At 41.7% G+C, this 20318-nt stretch overlaps 1 pseudogene; it reads right to left on the minus strand.

Annotated features, from left to right (window-relative positions):
* Positions 1–8173: 8173 nt before the first annotated feature.
* LOC149978100 (general transcription factor II-I repeat domain-containing protein 2B-like) lies at positions 8174–9039 on the minus strand (annotated as a pseudogene).
* Between the last annotated feature and the right edge of the window lie 11279 nt (positions 9040–20318).

Raw genomic sequence — 20318 nt, forward strand, 5'->3', positions numbered from 1 at the left:
CACATTGATGTGGGCTGCAGAAAGAGAGAGAAGAGCGAGAGACACTGGCTCTTTTATTACCTAATCCAGTTTAGGAGATGAATCCAGCCCTTAATCTAATATTCCCATAAATGATTCCTCCTGTATACTTGAATCACTGACCTTACCCAATAACAGTACTCTGGGGCTCCTGAGTGGCGCAGTGGTCTAAGGCATTGCATATCAGTGCAAGAGGTGTCAGTACAGTACGTGGTTCGAATCCAGGCTGTATCACATCTGGACGTGATTGGGAGTCCCATAGGGCGTTGCACAATTGGCCCGGCGTCATTGTGGGCGCGGTTGGACGTCATTGTAAATAAGAATTTCTTCTTAACTGGCTTAGCTAGTTAAATAAAGGTTACATTTGGCCCTGACCAATATGAAGACAAGACAGAGACAGTGTGTGTGAGCAAGCAAGCGTGTCTGTGTGAGGATGCAGGTCTAAATGGCCTGTATGAAAGCAGCAAAGCCGACACTGGAGCTCTGTCTATTCCTCCCAAAGCTTATCAACATGTTTTCATTCACTCTCTCTAGTCTAATAGTATCCTCCAGGTACCATGCCCTGGTTCACTGACCTGCTGTATGAAACCAATGAAATGCATCAGAAGCGTGACCATTGAAAGCAGCTCTTCCTTGGAGACATTGTAAGGGAAGAAGATATAGCCTTGAATTGTACACAGTAGGCGTCTCCTCTCACTCTATATTGGTTCATGCAGGCGACTGTGACCTACTCCTCAGACCAATTGGCAGAATACCCAGAATATGTTCTTGAAGTTAAGATAGGAGACATTACTCAGTTTCTTGGGAAAAGTAGCCTGCACGATAACAGCCAGTCACCTGCAGGAACAAACACTATGAACCATGCCTATGTAGGTGTTTTGGGTAGCAGTATATAAGAGGACTGAAGGGACCACCCTGGCGGAGCTGGTAGCAGACTTTTACTTTGTATGTGTGTTTGTTGTAACCTCTCCAGTTAACTGATACAAAATAGTGATTCATTTATTATTGACCTAATGTGTCTTGGTGTTGAATTTCCACCACAACATGTTAAGGAAAGGGGGACTTCTAGACAGGATTTTTTAAAACTGTTTCGACACTGTTAACCTTAAAGAAATCCTTAAGTCCAGAAGGTGGCCTTTCGGTATTTAATTTGAAGTGAAGTGAAAATTTTGTGTCCAGCTAAACTCCCTGGTGAGAGAGAACTGACAGCTTTTTGCTGCAGCATAGGACAATTATTCCAAGATCTGTCCGGACTTCTAGGTTCCCAAACCTAATATTTTATTCCAACAATAACATTTATACAGCAAGGTTCTGTATTTGCTCAATGTCTGCAAGATGCGACAGAAAAGTGCTGCGTCCACATTATAAAGGCCTCAGCTCCGCTTCAGATATGACAATCCGGGCCTATAGCTGTGATCATTAAAGGGGTTAGTGGTGGTGGTGGAGGTGGCATCGGGCCAGTAGTGGCTGAGGCTTGCTGGAGACGACACCCTGCAGAGCCATTTGTGAAAGCCAATAAAGTTCCTGAAGGTCAGGGACACTGCTAGTCCTGGAGGGCCCCTGTCCTCCCCTCCTCTGCTCTTCTCCTCTCCTTTCCTCTTCTCTCAGCTCAGCCCGAACCACTGATGCAACAAATAGGAAATCCCCTCCCTGTGGCACAGACCAGCTCCGAAGACCCTGAGAGTGGCAAGAGTCCCCTTCACTCAGAGAAACTCTAAGAGAGGGAGAGTGTGACTACAGGGCTCACAAGGGCTACAAGGTGAGAGCCAGAAGAAGATTGACAAACAAGGGTTTGGTTTGAAGCAGGAAAACTTCAGACGGTAGGGGAGCGATGGGGGCCCTAAACGTGTTGACGCAAATTATGTCATCATTAATACTTTTTTGGGGATAGACTAAATTAATTAATCTCACACTGCGAGGTGTTTGGTTCATAACACCGTCTGGCCTTTTTAAGTGAAAGCAATTTAGTTTCTCGAAATGAGCCATGGCTGTGCTCTCCGGCGCATCTCTTCTACAGAGTGGCTGGTTTTCAGATCAAGACGGTGACCTGTTAGGGCAGCTAAACCCCTCCCTTCCTAACTCTCAAGATCTTTCAGATTCGCCTGTGTCGCTGAAGCATACACTAGGGGCCTCTAAATCCATGTTTAACTGATAATAAGGCTGGTGAGAAGGACAGCTTACTGACTATGGTCTCCCTCTGGTCGCACTGGAATGAGATGAGGAGGTTCAACTACCACTGTGTGACTATGGTCTCCCTCTGGTCGCACTGGAATAAGATGAGGAGGTTCACCTACCACTGTGTGACTATGGTCTCCCTCTGGTCGCACTGGAATAAGATGAGGAGGTTCACCTACCACTGTGTGACTATGGTCTCCCTCTGGTCGCACTGGAATAAGATGAGGAGGTTCAACTACCACTGTGTGACTATGGTCTCCCTCTGGTCGCACTGGAAAAGATGAGGAGGTTCACCTACCACTGTGTGACTATGGTCTCCCTCTGGTCACACTGGAATAAGATGAGGAGGTTCACCTACCACTGTGTGACTATGGTCTCCCTCTGGTCGCACTGGAATAAGATGAGGAGGTTCACCTACCACTGTGTGACTATGGTCTCCCTCTGGTCGCACTGGAATAAGATGAGGAGGTTCACCTACCACTGTGTGACTATGGTCTCCCTCTGGTCGCACTGGAATAAGATGAGGAGGTTCAACTACCACTGTGTGACTATGGTCTCCCTCTGGTCGCACTGGAAAAGATGAGGAGGTTCACCTACCACTGTGTGACTATGGTCTCCCTCTGGTCACACTGGAATAAGATGAGGAGGTTCACCTACCACTGTGTGACTATGGTCTCCCTCTGGTCGCACTGGAATAAGATGAGGAGGTTCACCTACCACTGTGTGACTATGGTCTCCCTCTGGTCGCACTGGAATAAGATGAGGAGGTTCACCTACCACTGTGTGACTATGGTCTCCCTCTGGTCGCACTTTAATGGTCCTATTCCAGGACGAATCTGATCGGAAAAAAGAAACCACAAGAATAATCAAACACCATAAACAGAAAGACAAGCCCGCACAAAAGCCGGCGGGCCTACTGGGTTTAAATAGCCCACAACCAAACCTAAACACGAAACAGGTGCAACAAATCAGACACAACTAAATGAAACAGAAAAGGGGATCGGTGGCAGCTAGTAGGCCGGCGACGACAACCGCCGAGCGCCGCCCGAACAGGAAGAGGCACCATCTTCGGCGGGATTCGTGACACCGGATAAGGTTAGGGCTATGGTTAGGGTTAGGTTTAAGGGTTAGGTTTAAGGGTTGGTTTAGGGTTAGGGTAAGAGTTACGTTTAGAGCCAGGATAAGGTTAGGGCTATGGTTAGGGTAGGTAGATAGTTCATTTAAGTGTTATTGATAATCTGTAAAATGCATCTACAGATGGACTAACCAAATAAGTGTTAAAGAGTGTGATTATTATAAGTGGTTCAATACAAATCCTTCTGTTAGGTTCTGACAAAGTAAAAACTCAAACGGAAGGCTAGGTAAAGGCTCAAACCAAATGTATTCACCCACTGGGCCCAACAGCTGAAAGACAAAGACATGTTAACACAAGTACATATACTGTAGCCTCTACTGGGCGGAGTCAACTCCTAGACAGCCGTTAAGTTCCTGCCTAGCAACAGAAATGTAAGTGGTTCCTCTCGTGGGTGTTGTCTTGGCCCTGCCTCCTATGTGTGTATGTCATAGGACTGTTTCTTCTCACTTCATCTGACCTGACCACATTCCTCACTCCTCCCTAATCTGCAGCTATCTGACCTTATCCGTGACTGAAACCAGACTGTTACTCTTTGCTTCTCTCCATAGGATGCATGAGATTTGACAATAACATGTTCTGACAAAATGTAAACCTTCTCACTCAGTAGATTTGCATACAGCCAGTTCTAATATGGTAACATGAATAAGGATATTTCAATACTTCAAGTTAGAACCCAACACTTCCAAACAGGATTTAAAAAAAAAAATGTTTTGACACTGTTAACCTTAAAGAAATCCTTAAGTCCAGAAAGTGGCCTTTCGGTATTTAATTAGCAGCTTTCCATTGCTCCTACATCAGCCTGAGAGAGAGTTGTTTTAATTAGAGCACTGACAGCTTAAGTTAGTCAGCCACTTAATTCTCTGTAATGCTGCACACAGCACACATATCAATAATGCTAATGTGACAGGGACCACACATATAATGCTGAGTGGGATGCTGGGACACACACACACACACACACACACACACACAGGTAAAGATGCAGGCATCCTTGCACACAAATACATGCATATGCACAAACATGCAAGGACGGATGCATGCACACACTCCGGCAAATTGATAAAACAAACACACTGTTGTCATTCGAGGTTAACTCTTGGTTGAGTTATCAACTAATGAGAGTCATTCCATGTTAAGGCAATATGTCTTGACAGTTGACTCCATTGGATTTCAATAGAGGGCTACAGCGCATCAAATTTTTCCTTTCATTCATATTGTCATCCAATGTATATGTTTGCCTACGGCGGGCTGTATTGATAATGTTATGTGCAACACAAGGTCTTTTTAGAGATGATAAGGGACAGAATGAACTTTACTGGGGGGGAGGGGCTAGTCAAACTCAAGGTGTCATAAGAAAAATGCACCTCCCACTTAGCAATAAGTGTAGCGACACTGTGTTTATAAATGTGGATGTTGCGTTTTGCCACTTCAGCATGCTTTTGTTGCGCAGTCGGTGCCACGCAGGGCTACGGGCCATAAAGTTGAAGGTTCACCGACCACCAAACATGAGCTCACTCTCCCTACCTGTTTCATTACACTATGATCAGAGCTGGCTGCAGCCAATAATCAGTTAGGGGGAAATCAGATTTACAAAATTCTTATGACATATTTATAATTGTATAAAATACATGCAACAAATTTTCCACCAACTGGTTTCTGTGTCACACAACAAATAAACAAAGCATACCGACTTCGGGCACTTCAATATCATGGTTGGTGTATACAATGACATTAGATACAGACACATTACAGAGATAGAGACGAGAAAATGCTCAACCACCAGATGAGTATAAGGGGGGAGTTTAAGTGCAATTTTTACAAGCTTGCTTGACTCGTAGCTTATTCTTTAGATGTTTGGGACTGCTGGTGAACCATGATGTGCCTCCAACTTTACAGTTGGCACTATGCATTGGGGCAGGTAGCTGTCACGACTTCCACCGAAGTTGGTCCCTATCCTTGTTCGGGCGGCATTCGGCAGTCAACGTCACCGGCCTTCTAGCCACCACCGATGCACTTTTCATTTTCCATTTGTTTTGTCTTAGTCTTACACACCTAGTTTCACTCACCCAATTACCTGTTTATTATGTAACCCTTTGTTCCCCATGTTTGTTTGTGAGTGATTGTTTATTGTATTTTCAGTCCGCAATTGTGTGCTCGTATGTTACATTATACATTTGTCATTTTGAGTAAAAATACGTTGATTACTCATATTCTCTGTCCTGCGCCTGACACTCTACGCCAGCTACACACAGGACCCTTACAGTAGCGTTCTTCTGGCATCCACCAAACACAGATTTGTCCATCAGACTCCCAGATGGTGAAGGGTGATTCATCACTCCAGAGAACGCAATTCCACTGCTCCAGGGTCCAATGGCGGCGAGATTGACACCACTCCAGCCAATGCTTGGCATTGCGCATGGTGATCTTAGGCTTGTGTGCGGCGGTTCGGCCATTGAAACCCATTTTCATCAAGCTCCTAAAGAACAGTTATTGTGCTGACTGTCCACCTATTTTTGTATATTTTGTGAATAAAGCCAATATAAAAGGAAGCGAAGCTTTGGCCTAGCCCCAGAGAGATAGATATATGCCAGTGGCTTGCTACGACACCGACATGAATTACTTTATGTCAGATGGCTACAGCATCTGCTATACAGATACAGACGTACAGAAAGAGGGTAATTTGTTATAACATTAGATTCATGTGAATAACTATGGTAGGCCTGAAACTGTTTTACGCCGGGGTGTACTGCCTTCATATCAAAGGCCTGCAGTAACTAAAGCGTAATGATAGCCACATCATACCACAATCGTGTCAAAACTTTATAAGGGTTATATCAAATGTAGTCAAGACATTTTTGTAGGGAAAATACGAGCAGAAGAGCAAATGTAAACCAGGGAAAAAGCGCACAACCCTTCCCTTTGCCCCCCAGAAAATCACAGAACCCTCCCCAAAGGAAAAAAAAAAGTTGGACAACCCTCCCCTACTTTGGGCCACCAGTCCCCCAGTGAATTTCGATCTGCCCCTAAACAAAAAAGAACTGTTTGAATATTCAATCCAGGGAAATGGCTTGTGCTGTGTTTCTCCTGAGTACTAAATCCTCTCTGCTAGTTTGTTGCCAATCGATGGAAAGCTTTTCACAGTGGTGAGACCTCAGAATACAAAAGGCTCTTGGGTAATATAGTAGTTCCCTGATGTCACAACTTCAATCTGTCATTGTGTGGTAAACATAACAAAGAGAATATACCAACAGGCAATCTCTGCATGTGGCTCACAAGGACCTGCCTTTTGTTTCGTCGTGAGTCTCAAAAAGCTCTAAAGACGGTTACACCTGACACTGGATTTAATGTGTTCCTGATAAATTCATGTGTTTGAAAACATTGTACCCATTTCAGTAGTGTAAATATGAGGGATGTGATTGCCCCTTGCCTCTTACCTACTGCTCTGCCGTTCAACCTCCACTAGAGATGATGGTGTAAAGTACATTTGATCATGTCAGTTAGGGGTTGCCTTTCTCTAAATCCTGACAAATCAAAAGCTCCTCTCTGCTTTGAAGTGTTCGTCCCATTTCTAAAAGACATAAATATGTGTACTTAATAGACATCCCATGCCTCTGAATACATTCAATCAATCAATGTACTTATATTACAGACAAAATACTATGTTTTAAGTGAGAAGTAGGCATTGGTCTGAAGACAAAAAAGTCACATGACACCCACATTGCGTACTTCACCAATGCTCTACCAAGGTTTTCCAGCACACAGCTTTGACCTACTACAGTAGCTATGTTGGTCTGTTGCTTAGGATTCAAACATTCTCAAACAGCCTAGCTTAAAGTACTTTCAAATAGTTCATTTGTACCCATTAACTAAAGACATGAAAATGTGCTTTAAAGTTTACTGAAGAAAGTACTACATTACCTATAAACAATAGTGAGTTATTACAAAATATGACATTTACAATAAAACGCTTTCATTGGATATAGTACAATTTGTATATTTGTATGTTACACAGTGCATTCGGAAAGTATTCAGACCCCTTGACTTTTTCCACATTTTGTTACGTGACAGCCTAAATTGTTGTTTTTCCTTCAACAATCTACACACAATACCCCCTAATGTCAAACGAAATATATATTTATATTTTTTTTTACATTTTTGAAGATGTTTTAAAAATACAAAACTTAAATATCAGATTTACATAAGTATTCAGACCATTTACTTCAGGTCTGGGCAATTATTTTCCATGGAGGGTCATATTAAAATATATTTTTATATAGCCAGAATCATATTACAGGATTATACATAATGTGTATGACTTTGTTGACACTGTAAATCACGTCCAGATATGCTACTTTTTTAACTTTTTTTAAACATGAACAGAAATAATCCACATCCACGTTCTCCTTTTGGTAGGCATTTTCATCATTAAACATGCAATGAACTACACAGAGAGAAAAGTACACTGTACATTAAACACCACGGACAGAACTCTTAACGGGTATGCGCAAAAACACAAGAAAGTGTGAAAGCTCAACATTACATTTAAACTACTCAATCAGTGAGGAGAGAAGTCTCTGATGGGCATTGACTAGAGCAGTGAAGTCAGGTATAGTTTCTGATGTTGCTATGTGCAGGATTGCTGAGAGGTGAGAGTCAGTAAGAGATGATCTGTGTCTTGACTTGTTATATTTCACGACTAAAAATGCCTGTTCACATACATAGGTTGACCCAAACAGTACAAACATCTTCTGAGCATGACTCGTAATAATTGGACAATTTTGTTCATTGAGAGATGCATAGAACCTCGTCAGTGTCACTGTTTTGAATAGTTCTCCAATCACTGCATCAGACTGACGATCAACAAGCTCAAGTCACAGGTCAGTGGGAGCGTTATCCACATTGAACCTGAAAGGAGAGGAAACCAACAGCATGTCATTTTCCAACACTTTGAAATCCTCAAAACGAGGAGAAAACTCACCTTTCAAAGCACGCAGCAGCGAGGTATACTTCTCCCGTTGGTCATCTGATAGGGAACAGACTAGAAGTGTCGGAAGGTGGGTGAGATTGTTCGCTTCTACTTGTTGAGTCAGGAGGAGTAATTTTCCCTTGAAGGCCTTGACAAGGCTGTAAATCTGATGTGCAAAAATGCCCTTGCCTCGTAGTTTGCAATTCAGTTCATTCATGAGGGCCATGATGTCCACGGTGAAGGCAAAATCAGCCAACTATTCTTTATCTTGCAGGAAATCCACATATTTTCCTTTCATTTGCAAAAATTCAGCAATCTCCGACAGGTCCCACACACTTTTAAGCATCTTCCTCAAACTCAGCCATCTCACGTTTGTGTATTAGGGGAGATCTGCGTGACCTGATTCTGTCTCTTCCAACAGCGAGACAAACTGCCTGTGGTTTAAAGATTTTGCTGTTATGAAGTTTACCACTTTAGTGACTGTATCCACAACATGGCTCATTTTCAGAACACATTTACAGAGCATCTCCTGATGAATAATGCAATGTGGGAAAATCAATTTCTGATCTGGGTTCAGCTCGGCTACTTCATCTTGTATCTTTTTTTAAAGGACAACGTTTTTTCCTGTTAAGTTTGGGCATCCATCAGTGGTCACACTGGATACATTTTCAAAACTCAGTCCTAGCTTTGCCACACACTTATTAACCTCGTCCAATAAATATTTCCCTGTGGTTGTGCTCTTCATTCATTGCGCTGAAGCAAGCTCCTCTGTAATTTCAGTCTGGGGTTATGCCGCGTAAGAATATCAACAACTGTGCTGTGTCACGTGCATCACTGCTCTCATCCAGGGCCAAGGAGAAATATGTGAAATCCTGTACCTTGTCGTTCAACTGTTGTTTCATATTCTCTGCGACGTCCTCAACACGCCGTGTCACTGTTCGTCTTGACAAGGAAACATTTTCAAACAGAATCAATTAAACATTATTTTATGAATTTACCCTCAGCGAATGGCTTGCTATGTTTAGCAATTTTGTGGGACAGTACATAGCTAGCTCTCACAATTCCATCGTTTGCTGAATGCAGTTTTGTGAAAAGTCCTTGCTGCTTTTGCAACTGAGAATGCAACTATTTCAATGCACTTCCCTCTGCTCAGAAGACATATTCCTATATTTCTCTGCATATTTCGTCTGGAAGTGTCGGGACAAGTTGTAGTCTTTCAAGACAGCGATGCTCTCTTTGCACACTAAACACACAGCTTTCTCTGATACCTCAATAAATAAAAATGTTGATGTCCACTCTTGCTAGAACACCTTACATTCATTGTCTACTTTCGTTTTTCTTTGAAATCTTTGAAAACTCAGTTTTGGGCAATTTCTAGCTAGCTACAATTTGGAACCGTGACGTGTGTCTCAGCCTGTCAGTCACTGTCTGTCTTTGTGCAGTTGTTATTTATACGTGCCTTCAAAATATATGTCCCACAAGCATTACACATAGGTGAGTATTCATTGGTCTTTTAATTTGAATAACAAATATTATTTTCTAAACTTCACTATGGCAAATTCTTTATGTGATCTGAGCATGATTCCCCGGGCCGTATTGAATCAGGTCGCTGGCCGCATACAGCCTCCGGGCCAGCCCTTGGCCAGGCCTGGTCTATGGGGAGTAGATCGATGTAAGTCTCTGGTTATCCACCAGAGGTCACAATGTCATTCTTAGTTGTAGCCTTCTTTGTCTTGGAGTGTTCTTTTAAAATTGATACTTCAGGTGTCCCACACAGTGGTGAGACGCATCTGTTCTTCCCTCCTGCCTATGGTCAGATTGTTCTAGACTACTTTACAGACTGTGCAGACTGTGACTCGTCGAGAGTTTCAGAGGGTCTTACCATTTTCTGGTCTTGTAGTTTTAACCATTTCAACGTGTGGACCACGTCCTCACGTTCTCTGGTCTGTAATTAAATTCTCAGCGAGTTCTTCTAAGCACTCTGGTCTTGGAGGGCGTACCGTCCTATTGACACAATGCCTGTGCTCATGTGGGCGTGGTTACTGACTGGGCCCAGGTTCATATGAAAAGCCATTATCTCATTTAGAAGGCTAAAATCACAATTCTATCTTTTCAAAAATAGTTTCATATTTAATCATAATTTTTTTTTACAACATTTAGATGTTATAACATTTTTCTGATAATTTTAATGACATCACAAAATAGACAGTAATTTCCCATATTCCATCGCTCATCAACATTCTTTATGTTAGAAATATTGTTTCAATGTCCATTGTTTGATCTTGAAGTTTTTGCGCGGCAAATTCCCTCCATAAGACACAAAGACATTCCGATCACCCAAACTAGGCCACAAAAGGAATCGTCTGATGCCTATGGTTTACGGTCGATGTAAGGTGTCATAGAAACCCCACATCCATCCCTTTCCCCATCTGCGGGAGAGAGAGCTCTGTAGAGCTGATCCACTGTAACCTGATCTTTTGGATCCTCACAGGAGAGTCATGACACCCAAGAAGTTCTGGAAAATTATTAAAGACCTGGAGAATAAACCCTCCTCCTCACAGCTGCCCATGCCCCTTAGAGTTGATGATGTGGTTGTTACTGACAAGAAGCACATGGCTGAGCTTTTTAATCACCACTTCATTAAGTCAGGATTCCTATTTGACATTTTCCCAGCCCTTCTAATGCGACTTGCCCTGATGCTACTCCCTCTTTTCCCCCTACCCTGTAACAAAGTTTCTTCCCGCAGGCGGTCACTGAGTCTGAGGTGTTAAAGGAGCTCCTTAAATTTGACCCCAAAAAACATCTGGGTCAGATGGTTTAGACCCTTTCTTCTTTAAAACTTATTCGGGATCGGTGTCCCTTCCACGGGAAAGTTGAGCTAACGTAGGCTAATCCGATGAGCATGAGGTTGTAAGAAACCCGAACATAACTACACTGTCCAATTCATAGCAGCTATTACAATGAAAGAATACCATGCTATTGTTTGAGGAGAGTGCACAATAATTTTGAACATGAAACGATAATAATAAAAAAAATGGTACATTTTGGGCAGTCTTGATACAAATTTTGGAACAGAAATGCAATGGTTCATTGGATCAGTCTACACTGCTGCCATCTAATGGCCAACATTAAATTGCACATTGGCTGGAATAATACATTATGGCCTTTCTGTCGCAATTCAAAGATGATGGTACAAAAAAATATAAATCCCTATAATCGTCAAGCCTATCTCTGACCTTTTTAACCTGTTTCTCCTCTCTGGGCAGGTTCCCATTGCTTGGAAGGCATCCAGGGTTCGTCTATTATTTAAAGGGGGAGATCAAGCTGATTCTAACTGTTATAGGCCTATTTCTATTTTGCCCTGTTTATAAAAAGTGTTGGAAAAACATGTTAATAATCAACTGGCTTTCTTAATGTCTATAATATTATCTCCAGTATGCAATCTGGATCCTGCTCAGGTCATGGATGTGTCACTGCAACTTTAAAGGTCCTCATTGCCTTTGATTCTAAGCAATGTTGTGCTGCAATTTTTATTGACCTGGCCAAAGCTTTTGATACGGTAGACCATTCGATTCATCGCTGTCTTGAAAGACTACAACTTGTCCCAACACTTCCAGACGAAATATGCAGAGAAATATAGGAATATGTCTTCTGAGCAGAGGGCAAGTGCATTGAAATAGTTGCATTCTCAGTTGCAAGGAGTATTGGTGTCTCTGATGGGACTTTGGCCTGGTTTGCTAAATACCTCTCTCAAATAGTGCAGTGGATAAAGCCAGAACATCTGCTGTCTCAGCCACTGCCTGTCACAGAGGGTGTACCCCAAGGCTCGATCCTAGGCCCCACGCTCTTCTCAATTTACATCAACAACATAGATCAGGCAGTAGGAAGCTCTCTCATCCATTTATATGCAGATAATACAGTTTTATACTCAGCCTGCCCATCCCTGGATTTTGTGTTAAACACTCTACATCAAAGCTTTCTCTGCCCTTAACCTTGTTCTGAACACTTCCAAAACAAAGGTATTGTGGTTTGGTAAGAAGAAGGCCCCTCTCCCCACAGGTGTGATTACTACCTCTGAGGGTTTAGATCTTGAGGTAGTCACCTCATACAAGTACTTGGGGGTATGGCTAGACGGTACACTGTCCTTCTCTCAGCACATATCAAAGTTGCAGGCTAAAGTTAAATCTAGACTTTATTTCCTCTATCGCAATCGCTCCTCTTTCACCCTAGCTACCAAACTAACCCTGATTCAGATGACCATCCTACCCATGTTAGATTATGGAGACGTAATTTATAGATTGGCAGGTAAGAGTGCTCTCGAGCGGTTAGATGTGCTTTACCATTCGGCCGTCAGATTTGCCACCAAAAGGACACGTCACTGCATTCTATAATCTTCTGTAAACTGGTAATCTCTGTATACCCACCTTAAAACCTGTTGATGCCAGGAGTTCCTCTGGAGGAACACCCTCCCCCCCGTTCAGCTCAAACGGTGGCGCATGGAACGCAAAAATATTCTTAAAAATATTTAACCTCCACACATTATTAAGTCCAATAGCTCAAATGAAAGATAAACACCTTGTTCATCTACCCAGCATGTCAGATTTTTAAAATGTTTTACGGCGAAAACACACCACACATTTATATTAGACCACCACCGAAACAAAGACAAGCGGCAGCCATTTTGTCCCAGAAAATATAAAATTATAAAAGCAGGATTAAAAAATAAATCGCTCACTAACCTTTTGAAAATCTTCATCAGATGACAGTGATAGGACATGTTACACAGTACATTTTTTTTTTTTCAATAATATGCCATATATATCCATAAATGTCCATTTACAGTGTACTCATGTTCAGAAATTACTCAAAAATGCCCGCAGGAAACCTAGGTAGCTCGGCAAGATAACGTAAATAGACATCATAAACTTTGGCTAAATATACATGTTCTACATATAGTTAGAAAGATACACTGCTTCTTTATGCAACCGCTGTGTTAGATTTATTTTTAACGTTACAGAAATCGCACACTATTTCATATGCTGAGGCAGCGCTCAGTTCCAAGCTACATTTCCACGTAATGTTGGAGTCAACAGAAACACAGATTTAAGCATAAATATTCCCTTACCTTCGATGGTCTTCGTTCAGAATGTTCTGGAAGGGTTCATACTTACCCAATACATCGTTTGGTTTCAAGTCTTGCGTCTTTGTATTAGCTACTGCTAATAACATCAGCTGAAATGCACCCAAAACGTCCTCCGGTCCGGATAAGTTGCGCATCAAAACTTCAAAATTACACATTATATGTCGACTAAACAGGTCAAACTAAGTGCAGAAGCAAGCTTTATGATGTTTTAGACGTGCAAAACAAACTTCAATTCAACCGGGCATCGTTTGCTCTTCCCAGGAGTGCTGGAACAAAGAAATGGCTGTGACCAATTCGCGCCCTGACGCACAGGTTTTTTTATCGCGACACTTACTCCAACCACTCCTATAGGGCCAATTCTCGCGCGATTTGAACGATTGAACGCTCCAAAGAAAGAGGACATCTAGTGGAAGAGATGGAAAGTGTCCCCAGATCCATAAGTGGTCGGGAAGGGTGGGGGCATGACGTCAAAGTTGCTCCAACTTTCATGGCCACAAAAACTAGTTTGGAAGAATGCATGCCCTGTGAGTTCTGCTATACTTACAGACATAATTCCAACGGTTTTAGAAGCTTTAGAGTGTTTTCTATCCAATAATAATTATTATATGCATATATTAGCAATTTTTAATATTTTTTTTTTTCAGTTTACTAGGGGTACCCAATTTCTCCAAAGGGGGCGTAAATCTGCCTGGCATCAACAGGTTTTAAGACCCACTGGTTGATGCTCATTTATTAAAACCCCTTAGGCCTCACCCCCCCCCCCCTCATCTGAGATGTCTACCGCAGCCCTCATCCTCCACATACGACGCCCGTTTTGCCAGTCACATTCTGTTAAATGTCTGATGTGTAGCCTAACGTGTGCAATGATATGCCAAATTGGTGATTAGAATAAGCTGCCTCAATATTTGCAGCCATAGGTGGTAATATCTCTCTATAACTGATCCGCCGACAGTATTGTGAAATAACTCTAATGTTAAGGAAAGATTTGAACAGAGAAAGCTTATCTGAGAGCAGCTCTTACTTTCTTTCGATCCTATCAGTATTAACACATGCTACAACAACGGAGTTAGAGACCATTATCTTTGCATGGTGTTTTTGGAAACGCATGTTCCATCTTCGCCCATGGTAGGAAAGATGTATCATTAAAACACTTCCACCGTTCTTTCCTCCGTAGTAGCAAGACGCCCGCCCTAGTACCCAACGAACCCAAAGGCTCTTTTAAGAGACACATAATAAATGAAAATAAGCACACACCATGCGTGTGTGCGCCAGTGTGTGTGTGTCCATTCAAAAAAGAGAATGGTCAAAATGTCCCCTCCGGTAGGAAAACCCAGGACATTCAAATCCCAGGACGGTGATGCTGACTGTTTCACTAAGAACTCTGTTAGATGTATGTCAACTTGACAATGGTGATGACAGCTTTCACTCCAAAATGTTTTGTTGTTCATTCACTCAGTACTGTTTGAATGTTTATTTATTTGCATGGTTAAAAAAGGTCTAAAACAGTTGACGTGTTAAAAATGGTTACTCTTCCTGGAGTCCAGCAAAATCAAGGCAGTTATACAATTTTAAAAACATTACAATACATTCATATATTTCACAACACACTTTGTGCCCTCAGGCCCCTACTCCACCACTACCACATATCTACAATACAAATCCATGTGTATGTGTGTGTATAGTGCATATGTTATCATGTGTCTGTGCCTATGTATGTGTTGTATTTTTGTCTGTTATTTTAAATCTAATTTAACTGCTCGCATCAGTTACTTGATGTGGAATAAATATCCATGTAACCATGGCCCTATGTAGTATTGTGAGTCTCTTATAGTCTGTTCTGGACTTGGAGAATGTGAAGAGACCTCTGGTGGCATGTCTTGTGGGGTGTGCATGGGTGTCCGAGCTGTGCATCAGTAGTTCAAACAGACAGCTCGGTGCATTTAATGTCAGTACCTCTCGTAAATACAAGTAGTGATGAAGTCAATCTCTCCTCCACTTTGAGCCAGGAGAGATTAACATGCATATTATTAATGTTAGGTCTGTGCACATCCAAGGGCCAGCCATGCTGCCCTGTTCCTGTAGGACCTGCCTTGTTGATAGTGCTGTTAAGAAGGTAGAGCAGCACTTTATTATGGACAGACTTCTCCCAATTTTAGCTACTGTTGTTTTAATATGTTTTGCCCATGACAGTTTACAATCCAGGGTTACTTCAAGCAGTTTAGTCACTTCAACTTTTCCATATAATTTATTACAAGATTTAGTTGAGGTTTAGTGAATGATTTGTCCCAAATACAACGCTTTTAGTTTTAGAACTATTTAGGACTAACTTATTCCTTGCCACACACTCTGAAACCAACTGCAGCTCTTTGTTAAGTGTTGCAGTAATTTCAGTCGCTGTAGTAGCTGTCGTGTATAGTGTTGAGTAATCTGCATACATTGACATAATGGCTTTACTAGACTGATTCCTGATTCTACCTGGATTATGTTGGAGAGGCTTCCATTATAGAACACCCTCTGTGTTCTGTTAGACAGGTAACTCTTTATGCACAATATAGCAAGGTGTGTAAAGCCATAACATATACGTTTTTCCAGTAGCAGACTATGATCGACAATGTCAAAAGCCACACTGAAGTCTAACAAATCAACCCCCACAATATTTTTAGCATCAATTTCTCTCAGCCAATCATCAGTCATTTGTGTAAGTGCTGTTCTTGTTGAATGTCCTTCCCTATAAGCTTGCTGAAAGTCTGTTGTCAATTTGTTTACTGTAAAATAGCATTGTATCTGGTCAAACACAATTCTTTCCAAACGTTTACTGTTGGTAACAGGCTGATTGGTCGGCATTTTGAGCCAGTAAAGGGGGCTTTACTATTCTTAGATAGCAAAATTACCTTTGCTTCCCTCCAGGCCTTGGGAAATACTTTCTAGTAGGCTTAAATTGAAAATATGACCAATAGGAGTGGCAATATCGTTCTCTATTATCCTCAGTAAATTTCCATCCAAGTTGTCAGACCCCAGTGGCTTGTCATTGTTGATAGACAACAATAATGTTTTCAGCTCTTCCACAATCAGTTTACGGAATTAAAAATTACAATGCTTGTCTTTCATAATTTTGTCAGATATTCTTGGATATGTAGTGTCATCATTTGTTGATGGCATGTCATGCCAACATTTGCTAATCTTGCCCATGAAAAAAATCATTAATGTAGTTGGCAATATCAGTTGGTTTTGTGATGAATTAGCCATCTGATTCAATGAATGATTGAGCTGAGTTTGCCTTTTCCCCCCCCAAAAAAATCATTTAAGGTGCTCCAAAGCTTTTTACTAACATTCTTTATGTAATTTATCTTTGTTTGATAGTGCAGTTTCTTCTTCTTTTTATTCAGTTTAGTCACATGATTTCTCAAATTGCAATACTTTTGCCAATCGGTTGTGCAGCCAGATGTATTTGCCATTCCTTTTGCCTCATCACTCTCAACCATAAAATTCATCAATCCACGGGGATTTAACATTTTTTACAGTCATTTTCTTAATGAGTGCATGCTTATTAGTAACTGGAATAAACAATTGTAGAAATGTGTCAAGTGCAGTGTCTGTTTGCTCCTCATTACACAACACGGACCAACAAATATTCTTTACAGCAACATAGGAATCTCTAAAAACATATTGTATGACCTCTTATACACTATATTAGGCCCAGCCTCTGGAACTTTGGTTTTCCTACACATGGCTACTATATTGTGATCACTACAGCCGATGGATCTGGATACTGCTTTCAAGCAAATATCTGCACCATTAGCTATTTTTTTGCAGCATTTGTAAAGATGTTATCAATATATGTTGATGATTTCATTCCTGTGCTGTTTGCAACTACTCTGGTAGGTTGACTGATAACCTGATTCAGGTTGCAGGCACTGGTTACAGTTTGAAGCTCTTTCATGAGTGGGCATCTTAATGAAAGCAAGTCAATATTTAAATCACCCAGAAAATATACCTCTCTGTTCATATCACATCCATTATCAAGCATTGTTATCCAGATACTGACTGTAAGCGCTTGGTGTTCTATAGCAGCTTCCCACAAGAATGGGCTTTAGGTGAGGCAGATGAACCTGTAGCCATGTTACTTCAACAGTATTTAACTTAGTTTTGAGATCCTCTCTAAGCTTTATGTGTTAGCAAGCATGGCGTTTATGTGTTAGAAAGCATGGCGTTTATGTGTTAGCAAGCATGGCGTTTTCTTTTAGATGTACACATCACTCAGGAAAGCAATGATCATTATGATGTTGTTGTTGTTGTTGTTTTACCTAGATGCAATTTGTGTGCATCTTGCACCCATGCTAGTTTTTACTTGTGGATAGAGACTTCGGGAACACATTGAAAAGTAACCTGACACTGTGTTGATCAGTCAGCGTAAATTTGGATTATAACAGAGGAGGGAGTGAACTGAATTAATGCATAAGGTAAGGGCTAGAATTTGCTCTGGATCGTCTAACAGCAATGCGTCTGTCTGGTGTGTGCATGTATTATAATTAGCAGTGTGGCAGTTTCGCCAAATGCCCAAAGTTTGGTGTATCTAACGTTAACTGGCTATAATAGCAGCCAAGGATGTTCTCTAGCTTATTTGTTTGTGCTCTGATTACCCGCATGTGTGCAGGTCAGCAGTTTGCACAGATGACTTCTTCAGCCATATGAAAACCTTCCATTACGGAATATACCTACCTAGCTAGCTGGCAAGTTATTTTCTTTTGCTTCTCATCCAACTGGTGTTAGCTAGCTTGCGCTGCAGGCTTTCTACTAGCTAGCTGCTACTGATTTACTTGACTGGTTTTAGAACTCTGAGATTCAGCTGAAAAGGTAGCAGCACATCCTTGGATTTAATTGGGCAGAAATGTACACAAACTTTGAATACATTGTGAATTCAATCAAAACTGTTGCACCTACAAACGTATCCAGTCCAAATGTATCCAAGTATAATGGTCACCTAATGGAAGCTGTAGCCTCATTTTAATCCGGCATCTTAAATTTGAGATAGGTTTAAGCGAAAAATGTATCTGACTACCCTAATGCTAATGGCCGTGTCAAAAATCCGGTATAGTGGTTCTCGGTAACAGCAGGACAGTCATGAGGAGAGGCAGGGAGTGTGTTGTGTACATCTAATCAAGTTGATTTGGGAATCTTCATCGACATTGGTGTCGTGTTGGCTTAGATATGACGGAAGAGAGATTAAACATTGAGCTTTAACCAATTCATACCGTAGCGACTACAATGATGCCTAGAGCTGAAAGACATTTTTATGTACTGTTATATACATTATATTTCAAGGTCTCCAAAACCCAGCTGCATCCATCCTTTCAAACATGAATGCTGAATGTATGTCATATTGTAGTCGTTACATGTGCCCATTCAGTCAATGTATTGAATATGCAGGTTATCATTTCAGTGGTGGATGCCGCTTCTCCAGCCCATGTAAATGTAATTAGAATACGGGTGATCTAGTGTCACCCATTAAAATACCTCGACCTGAATTGGCTGCTTAGCAACAGGGGCTGGTCATGCGAAGCAGCAAGGGTCGTGTTGATTAGGCTCCAAACGGAAGAACACAGACTGAAACAGGGAGCAGGGAGGGACTACCAACAGGAACCACTTGTTTTCATTTTTTAATGGTTTGCTACAGTGTGCCCTAATGACTAAAACCCTGGTCTAGAACGAAGGGTGATGTATGAGAATTCATCCTGCTTCACATCAACCTATTCACAGTCTAGTTCATACTCAATAAGCATCTAAGACCATACTCATCAAATGCTCTTCATTCTTCAATAAAACATTAAAAGAATGTGGGAAAGCTCCCTCAAAACATTTTAGTGATGGACATTCTACCGTCTTTATGTAATGTTAATAGTTGGGAGTAAATAGTTTTCATGGTCCATTAGGTCATATATTCATATGGACCATCCAGACCCACAGAGGGCTTTGTTCTGCCTTGGCACTACATTGTTCATCATGACAATAATAATGGCAGCACAGTGTGAGAGGTTCTTCCTGGAGAGTGATCCATCTAGAGAGGTGCAGGTTATAAGAATGCCCTTTTAACCCCAAATGAATGGAAGTGGACCTCGTTAACACAATGTTTTCACACCCAAGACTGTTTCCCTGTTTTATAGTCCATTCACACGTCCCATGAAACATATTCTTCATCCAAATGGAACAGCTGGAGCAATAACGGCAATAACAGGTCTCTTGCCCCCATGCATCATCAGTGTGTTTGTGCCTCAACTCAAAATACAGTCTCGGTCTCAGCCGCCTTTTTCATTCCCTGGCTCTCTTGTCCCCCCCCCCTCTTTTTCTCTCTCAGCAGTCACTGCAAGGACACAAATGAGATGAGCCCTCGAATGTCCCCACACTGTATGCCACGGAGGAGGACAGATATTCTCATGGGAAATGTGGGTATGTCTGTTCCGTACTTGTCTTACTTTTTCTGTTTGTTGCATATTTGCGTTTCTCACACACACACACACACACACACACACACACACACACACACACACACACACACACACACATCTACTTTAGGCTATTCCATTCCATTGCCCAATTGCCCAACAGCGAGGGAGTTCTGCCTCTCTACAGCAGGGTAAGGACCGTGCAGGCTTTTATATCCTCCACCCAGCCAGGCGATGATGCTGCTGAGGACGTGTGTGTGTGTCTCTGTATATACTTTCATGTTTGTGTGTCTATTCTCTCTCCCTCTCACACAAACAGATAGAGCGGGAGAGAGAAAGCAAGAGAGAGAGAGAGCAAGAATGAAAGAGAGAGAGAGAGAGAGAGAGACTCCTCCCCTCACTCTTCCCAACCCAGCACCATGGTCCAGCCTGATTTTTTGA

The sequence above is a fragment of the Oncorhynchus mykiss genome, chromosome 15 (genome assembly GCF_057628025.1).
Source record: "Oncorhynchus mykiss isolate SJ-2025 chromosome 15, ASM5762802v1, whole genome shotgun sequence".
In the NCBI taxonomy this organism is placed as follows: Eukaryota; Metazoa; Chordata; class Actinopteri; order Salmoniformes; family Salmonidae; genus Oncorhynchus; species Oncorhynchus mykiss.